This window comes from Pteronotus mesoamericanus, unplaced genomic scaffold, assembly GCF_021234165.1.
Source record: "Pteronotus mesoamericanus isolate MK-2021 breed Mesoamerican mustached bat unplaced genomic scaffold, CSHL_Meso_final scaffold_651, whole genome shotgun sequence".
NCBI classification, from domain to species: Eukaryota; Metazoa; Chordata; class Mammalia; order Chiroptera; family Mormoopidae; genus Pteronotus; species Pteronotus mesoamericanus.
In genome coordinates this window covers 26,472,920-26,480,029 of record NW_026555325.1, presented here as the reverse complement: position 1 = coordinate 26,480,029, position 7,110 = coordinate 26,472,920, and the positions used below count along the sequence as shown (strand labels likewise).

Below are 7,110 nucleotides of genomic sequence, written 5' to 3'. Positions count from 1 at the left end.
CCTGACTCCATTCAAATCTCACAAAAACAGACGGTTGTCTATTCCATAAGAAAATGGACAATATCTTTTTTTTCCCTTTTCCCCTCATAGTTTTGACATAAGCTATGCAGTAGAAAGCAGGTACTGACTGGTAGTATCCATTATGTATGGGGGCCAATTTTATTAAGGATCTAGGGAATCCCTCCCTTGGTGGCATATTTAGAAAGTACTATTGGCATCCCGTCCCTCCGTGTTACCAGTGAATGACATGTCAATGTCTTGATGTCTGATCTTAATTATTCACTTTCTGCCATTTCCAGAGCTGGGAGATGGCTTTCGTCTGTGCTGACACATGGAATATAGCAAAGAGCATTAGTGGATTCCAAGCATAACTGTGAGACCAGAGAAGAGAAATTATACATATATATATATTTGTATATATACACATGTATATATGCATACATACATATGTGTATATATACATATATGCACATATACATGTATATAAAAGTTGATCATAAAACCCATTTCGTGGCATCTAGCATATGTGGTGAGAGCACCATCTTGTTCATACACATAAGATACCACAGTGACTTTTCTTTCTTGGCCATCCCCTGGAGAGCACATTGGGTATTTAAATATTACCTATTAATATTTATGCAATGTTTGCTATTTTATAATTTGTGGAATGTTCTTTTGAGGAGAAAGTGAGGTGATAAATTTGAAAACTCTTTGAAGATTGTAAATTGTAAACTGAAAAATATATTCCATCATAATTTCAACTCTGATTCTTTTCATGTTATCTATTTGGTTGCAAGTTCCAGATTATAACTTCTTAAGCCATAGGGCTGACATTAGTTGGCTTTTCACTATGACAGCAGGAATGACACAGTCACGAAGAAGCACAAGCCCAGCAGAGCAGAGGAACAATGAGTGCCAGGGAGCTCGAATTTTATTCCCCGGCCGCTGGTAACAAATCGTTTGCCTTTGGCAAATCATTTACTCTCACCAAATCTTTGAATCCTTATCTTTAAAATGAGAAAGTAGATCAGCCCATTTTTACGGATCCTTGGAAAACCTTTTTTAAAAATATATGAAATCTCTCATCAGGGAAAGTTGTTACTACCAAGTCTTTCCTTCAACCTCAAAAATTAGCTTTGGTCTCCAGGTCCTATAGCATGTTAGACTGTAAGAATTTGATAATATTGAAATATTTTCCAAAAACCATTTGAATTTCAACAGCTATTATCAGCTGTGTTGCTACCATGTCATTATAATATGTGGAAAGAACCTGTAAAAAATAAGAGCACTAACAAAAACAAAAACTTGGAGGGAAATCTTTTTTTACTCAATTAATTTTTGCTGTCAGTTTGATTTGTCCAACTACAAAGATGTAGTAAATGAATGTTTCCTTCCTCCCTCCCTCCCTTCCTCCCTCCCTCCCTCTCTCCCCCTTCCCTTCCTTCCTTCCTTCCTTCCTTCCTTCCTTCCTTCCTTCCTTCCTTCCTTCCTTCCTTCCTTCCTTCCTTCTTTCCCTTATTCTTTCCCTCATTCCCCACTTCCCTCCCTCCAGGTCCTATTCTTTATAGAAAAAGAAGTTTGATAGGATCAGTGTTAGAAGGTAATTTGGAGTGGTAGACTACTATTCAATTCATTACCAATAACTTCTAAGAACACTTTTTAGGCATTCTCACCATTTGTGAAAAATGAAAGGGATGAGACAGGAAGAAATGACATGGAGAAATGCATTTTTAGCAGCCTCCTTCTAGGAAGTCATAGCATTTCTACATTAGGTGCCCATATTGTACACTCAAACTATGTCCATTTTTGGATTTTACTCTGAAATGGTGATACTCTGTAAACAGTTTGCAACTTCTATGATTTCTCCATTATAAACCTACCTTATAAATTAAGTAGATTGAACTAGTTGTAGGAAAAAAAAAAGATTTATGCATCTCTAAAGGTCTTAACAGTAAGGTGATATTTGAATAGTAATCTAAAGAAAGTGAGAGATTAAGTTTATAATTCTGTCTATGTTGGCAAAGACCAGTCCAGGATGAGGTAAGCATGTGTGTAAAGGCCTTGGGGCATTCCATGAGACAGGAGAGTGTTTAGAGGAAGAGCAAGGAGACAAAAGCCTGGTGACAGTACAGAGAGGAAGGACAGGCAGATCTTGTAGGACTCTGTAGGCCCTTGTGAGAAAATTAGGATCCACTGGACGAATTGAGCAGAATGACTAGAACCAAGTGATGCTGCAACAGGACGTCTATGGCAGTGAACAGAGAGACATTAGATGGCAAAAAACATAATCTAGGGGATGGATGATGGTACCTTGAAACAAGATGATAGTAATGGAGGTGGTGAGAAATGGTGAAGAGCTGACATAATCTGTTGATGGACAGCATAAGGAAGGAGTATGAGAGAAACAAAGGTCCACGATGACTCAGAGGTCATGGCGTGAGACACTGAAACTGCGAAATTGCCATCAGTTGAGATGGGAAGATTAGAAATTTGTTTGCAAATGTAAATTTTTGGTGCCCATATGAGAAAGAAACGTTGTGTAAGCCCTAATCAGTACCCTTGTATGTAGCTCTTTTCATTCATATTTAAATTTAAGAAAGGAGATTAGGACACAGAAAAAAATCTGGGACTAGATAATGTTCTTGATTTCATCTAGTAATTTAGTCTGTCACTAATTACTGCAGTCTCGTACACATTAAAAGTTAGGTGCTAGGTGCTGACAGAGGTAGAAAAATGTTCATAAGTGAATTATGCTACCAACATGCCTATAATTTAATAGTGGTACTTGATAGAGGAGGGAAATGTGTGCCATCAGCACAAGTAAGATGCCATGGTGTTTGTGTATGTAAAAGTGATTATGAGGTGGTGACGTTGCATGGTGGCTTGAAAAATTGTTTGCCACTTTTTATTTCAGGAGGAAAGTTGTTGCCACATCACCAAAGCCAGAAAGGCCATGAAAGAAGAAAGGGGTTTTCTTATTTGTTACTGATGTTGAGAGCTTGTTGAAGGAATCGGAAAGAAAAATCTAGACCAGGCTTTCTCAAAAAAGTTTTGAGAATTAAGCCCTAATGCTCATCGTCTGTAATGAATTTACTTATGTCATATTCATTTAGAATGCAACTGGTTATGTACCATTCTTGGGAGACTTGAAAAAATTGTTAGATGGTTGAAAAAGCCTGCTCTACTCTGTACAAGTTTTAAATTCAAGGTTATATTTAATTAGTATAGAATATCTCAGCTTCTTGTCAAACTTTCATATCTAACCCAATAAGAAATAAGATGGGCGGTAGACTTGATGTCTGCTGAGCTCAACATCAGGTAAGAGGCTATGTAAGTAAGTGAAAATAGCAAAAAGAAGTACAAGAAATTGCTCTTACTCTTGAGGATTTTATAATCTAATTAGGAAGACAAATGCAAGGACAAGCACATGAGAACAACTTCACAGCACAATCTAAATATTGACCAGTTGTATCGTAGTCTTCGAGTGTGGGCAAAGAAAGGTAGTGTGGTAATTTGCATTAGAGAATAATTAAGACTGGTTGAGTTGAAGCAGAGAGGACATCCTTGAGGGTCTGAATCAAAATATTGGCAAGCCATTGATTCATCAGTTTAAAAAGATTGACATTTGAGCAGGGATTTTATGAGCTAAACAATTGAGACTTGATAAAAATGCTGATATTCAGGTGGCTTTCCTTGATTTTCAAAAAAAAATTATGTATAAAAATCTTTTCTTGACTCATGTTTGTGCTTCTCAAATCCGCTGAATTTTTGTCTCCTGAAGGCTGACATCTGTCCAATACTTGAATTGTGAAAAATGTCCCCTTTGATAAGCTCTTTTCATTGACAGTTACAAAATTTCCTTTTGGAATCAGTGAGTGCTGCCTTCACAAAACACACACGGCAACATGATGAAACCTTTGAAGGGAAAGCGAGCTCCCATAAAGGCGAATTCTGCGCCCCCTGGGTGTGGATAACTGACTGAGAAAGCTTTCTCTCTTAGCCTGTGGGACTTCCTAAGGGATTCTGAGATACTGCTGTTTGGACTCAACAGGGCTCTTTAGCCTTAGAGCTCTCTATTCCAATCTAGAAACATCCTAAACATGTTCGAGACAGCAGAAAATCACACTGTATATTTCCAGTATCCATTCTGGCAGTAAGTTGCCAAAACCAACAATTTGTAATAGTAACATCTTGAGGTGAAATGTGAAAGGGCAGGTGCAATTGCAGGTGGAGAAGGAGAGGCGGTGATGTTTTCTGAGGCTGGGATAACGTGACAGTGCCCGTGTTCCCGGAGCACAGCACACTGAAATATCACATAAGTGATGCAGAGCATTTAATGAGTCGGGACTGAAAACTTTAATTAGCTTGTAGGGCTTTTTATTATTTTATTTTTTTTGTTCATTATATTTTCTGCTCAGTCTCTGTGGATGTACTGTATTTTCATCATCAAATGACTGGCTGGCTATTTTTGTCAAACAAGAACCCTGAAACCATCAAGTGAGTGCGGAGACAGTCTGCCTGCTCTGTCAACAGGATGAAAGTGAGTCTCAGGCTTTTTTAATTACAAGGATAACATGTTCGCTCATCTAATAATGAAGATGGTTAGCAATTTTAAATTTTAATAATCAATTACTGAAAGTAATTCTCCATTAAACCACAAGAGAGCCATTAAATCTCAAAAGATGGAACATGCTGTATGTAACAGTAGCAAATTTTCTATTTTTAAATATCATTAGGGAATATCTGATTGTTTCATTTCTCTGCATTTCTTTTACCTTTTTCCTCATGCAGACCATCTCATTTTCCACAGGAAGACAGCACATGATCTTATAAATAATAAAAGAAAACCCTTGCAAGACTTGATTCAGGGATGTGAAATATGTGCTAAGAATGTAATTTATTTCAGTCTGGCATATTTTGACTGAATAATAAGGAAGGTGACTAATTAATATTATACTATGCTGTGGGCAAGGCAGCACAGTGGGCTGATCCATGCTCCTTTCACCTTTGGAGACCCGCGTTCAAGCCTTAGAGGAGTCACGACTGCCGAGCGCAGTTTCGGGGACGGGAGGGGAAGGTGTCAGATGACTTTTCCTGGCTGTGGAGACCCCTGTCCACATTCTAAAACCACCCTCAACATCAGCCTCTGCTCTGAGGAAATGAGGGAAAAGACAAATGATTGCTACTTGGCTGTGGCAATTTGGCTGACTTACATGTCAGGAGGAGATAGCTCCGTGACAGCTGCAGCTATCCTTGCTCTGGTCTGGTTTGGCCAGCTCACTTTCTTCTCACTTAAATATTTGGATTAGATGGAATAAAAGAAAAGGGGTGTGTGTGTGTGTGTGTGTGTGTGTGTGTGTGTGTGTGTTTGGATAAGATGCTGGATCGTAGTGTGGCACAATAGCGAGATGGCCAGAAAACAGTGAATTATTTAGAATCAAATTAGCCTAAGTTTCCATTAGAAGCAGCTGATTCTATTTCTGCAGTATCCAGAGCTCAGAAAAACTAGTTTGGTACTGTGCTTTATCTCTAAGGCATTGGATTAGTTTTCAGACAATGGGAAGACCACTTTGAATCTAACCAGTGTTACTATCCTCTGTACCCCCAATCCCACTCCCCGCCACCATGTGATCTATGTGATGCAGGGAACTTGAGTACCTCCAGTATCATAAACGCCATGGCCAGAGATGAGGCTCTTACCATGTTAAATGTTTTTCTGAGGAACCCGTGCTGGCCTTCCCAGGGAGCGGTTCATGCTTCTCTGGGGAGGATTAAAGCAGACATTCTGCAAAACCAGGCAGGGTTGGGGGTGAGTAAGGGGGATTTCATAGCATGTGTCATTAAAATGCACTTCCTTTGTACACAAGGAATTTCAAGTTGTGGGATATTGTACGGTTCCTGTTTCTCTCATTCTGCTCTTTGGACGTCAGTCATCATTGGAACCATCACCAGAGAGAAGCTGGCTGAGTGGAAATGAGGGACGGTTGGCTCCCAACCTCAGGAGTTCTCTAGGTGACATTCGAAACTGGCCCCTGGACAGAAGAAAGAAGCAGACCATCCCAGGTTGGTAGGTGGCGGGTTTAACAAGCAAGGGAATTTGGGTAACAAGGCTTGTCTTGGGCAACTGCAAGGTGAATAGATCTCTGCACCTGCAGAGGCCTTAACAGGGTTCTGTCTCATACACAGTCCAGATGGTCTCAGCAACACGTTACTATCTCAAGGCTGCTTCCTGAAGTAGCTCCTGTACAGGAATGGTGGGCAGAATGTACATTTCAAAGACAGGGGTAAGGGTAAGGAGCCTCGATTGCCCTTGTTCCACTCGCAGGTCAGCTGGAGGTCACATCCTCTCAATGACCTCCTCCAACAAGGAAATATGATACATATAAGATAAGTTCCATCTTTATTGGCATATCTGATAGGTGGCGTGGTAAGGAGAATAAGAAGAAAGTATTTGTTAAAGTTTAGGTTATGATGTGAATTACAATTATCCAGTTATGATGACTAACTCATGTTCTACTATTAGTATGTATAAATGGGTGTGAGAGTAGTTTATATATATATATATATATATATATATATATATATATATATATATATATATATATATATATATAAATTTTAGACTTCATTCACTTTTCCAGATTACTAACCATGGATTATAATGAGTGAACAATCATGATTATATCTCCTCAAAAATACTTAGCTCTGTTGAGTGCTAAGTATTTAACATCCTATGTAGAACTTCACTATTTGATCATAGAATGAAGAGCTCTTGGTTTCACAGCCCTATAAACCCTCTTTGAAATGACTTATATGTTTTAAATGGAACAGAAAGACTCATAACCTCTGGATGACATAGGCAGGTTTCAAGAACCAGAAATTATGACAATCATATCCTTAGATGCCATGGAACGGAGTCCACATTAGTGGGTTTAGTTCTGCTTGATATCTGCATTCCTGAGTGCTCTTCCACATTGCATTTTCCACAGAAACAAATCCGGTCCTTCAAAAGGGCATATATAGGAAATATTGTTTCTTCTATTTCAAATCTATATTTAGAGACAAATTACAGCTCTTGATGCTGTGGTTTAGTGAAGCTGCTATTTTGAG

The 7,110-nt window shown here is 38.8% G+C and overlaps 1 pseudogene; it reads right to left on the bottom strand.

Annotated features, from left to right (window-relative positions):
* Positions 1-6,677: 6,677 nt before the first annotated feature.
* Positions 6,678-6,811, bottom strand: LOC129062008 (uncharacterized; annotated as a pseudogene).
* Positions 6,812-7,110: the final 299 nt, after the last annotated feature.